The following is a 1,918-nucleotide window of genomic DNA, read 5'->3' as shown; positions in this document are numbered from 1 at the left end:
CCCCTCTTCCTGCTTTATCCTCTTTTGACTTAATTCAGATTCCCTACCTGTACTTCCTTTGAGAAGGTTATACAGGGCCACCCATCTTCAGCATAACTAAGCCAGTTCTTCCAATTACTTCTTATGTTATCATTTTAATACAAGTAGAGGTTTGGAGTCCCACTTAGTTATGCACATGCATAGGCTCTTTTTTGGTGGCAAAATAATTACCTTCAAGCCATTTTTTTGGTATTGCTTATACTTCTCTGGCCAAAACTTTCTAAGAGCAAGACAGTACTTACATTATATCTTGAAAAGTCAATTGATATTAAACTGTTCCTTGATGTCCTATGCCTTTGTTTTAGCTTTTTTTTTTTTTTTTTTTTTTTGAGTCAGAGTCTCACTCTGTCACCCAGGTTGAAGTGCAGTGGCATGCTCACGGCCACCACAGTCTCGACCTGCTGGGCTCAGGAGGTCCTTCCACCTCAGCCTTCTAAGTAGCTGGAACTACAGGAATGTGCCACCATGCCTGGCTAATCTTTTGTAGGTCTCACCAAGTTTGATTTATCGAGGTCTCACCAAGTTGCCCTGGCTGGTCTTAAACCCCTGAGCTCAGGCAATTGTCTTGTCTCAGCCTCCCAAAGTGCTGGGATTACAGGCTTGAGTCACCACGCCTGGCCTATTTTAGCTTTTTGACAAAGATCTCTTTCTTAAATTATGCTTATTCCTGTGAACTTATTTCTAACACATTATGAAGTCTACTTCTGTATCTGATCTTATTCTCCCAAGCCTTAGGTCTGTTAACATAGGACCCTGTGTACACCAAGCACTTTGTCCATGTTGGACCACTTAAAGAAACCAAAGAAGTTTGAAATTAGGAGACAGGATTCCAGAAGAGATTCGAAAAGACATGTATAAAATGTATTATGGAGCAGGACTCTGAATTAGATGCTCCTTGCTTCACATACTTGAATTAGGCCTCTAGTAATCCATGGTCATTTTCATTTCCAACCAAGGCAACCATATTATCAGAGACAACAATAGAAAGATAAAAATTCCTTCTTGACCTTCTTGACCTAGAGACCATCATTCAAATAATGATATATGTGCAAAAGAAATGTAATAGTCATAAATTTCAGAAACAAAAAAGAAGTTCACAATAGTTAGAAACAACTGAACTACCTAAAGAGGATACTTTTTTTTTTTTGAGTCAGAGTCTCACTCTGTTGCCCAGGCTGGACTGAAGTGGCATACTCACAGCCACCACAGCCTCAACTTACTGGGCTCAAGGAGAATACCTTTTAATATACTTAATATAGCTGCTGACCCATGAAAAATACCAGATCCAGAAGACACACATAGAAGAAAATACAAGGAGCTTCTAAGACTGATCCAATCAAGATCAGTAAGATAAACACATGAAATAAAATGGTTATGAAGTTTTAACACTTTAGAAGTTTAGCTTAAATACCTTGTGCTAAAAAGTAAATGATCCTGGAACAGAAAATCTTGGGCCTCCAGGTCAGGTGTTTCTTCCCATCTATGAGCAAAGCATTGTCAGTTCTCTGTGAAACCACTTATTCTAAATTTTCAAATCTTTTCCCATGGTTCTTTGGGAAAAGCATCCCTATCCATGTTTTTCAAGCATATTTTTTCAAAAATAAAATGGTTCTGAATTCATTTTTGGTAAAACATACTGCTTTCTCATAGAAATCCTTTCCAACCAAAAACCTTACCTTGCCTTCCTATTTTATAGGTTCTCCTTTTTATTTATTTATTTTTTTTTTTTTTTTTGAGTTGGAGTCTCACTCTGTCACCCAGACTGGGGTGCAATGGCCGCTTCCGGCCACCGCAGCCTCGACCTGCTGGGCTCCGGGCCTTCCGCCTCAGCCTTCCAAGTAGCTGGAACTACAAGTGCGCGCTACACGCCCGGCTGATT

The sequence above is a fragment of the Carlito syrichta genome, unplaced genomic scaffold, assembly GCF_000164805.1.
Source record: "Carlito syrichta isolate Samal-C Ts95f unplaced genomic scaffold, Tarsius_syrichta-2.0.1 Scaffold302316, whole genome shotgun sequence".
NCBI lineage: Eukaryota > Metazoa > Chordata > Mammalia > Primates > Tarsiidae > Carlito > Carlito syrichta.
Note: the sequence above shows the minus strand (reverse complement) of the source record.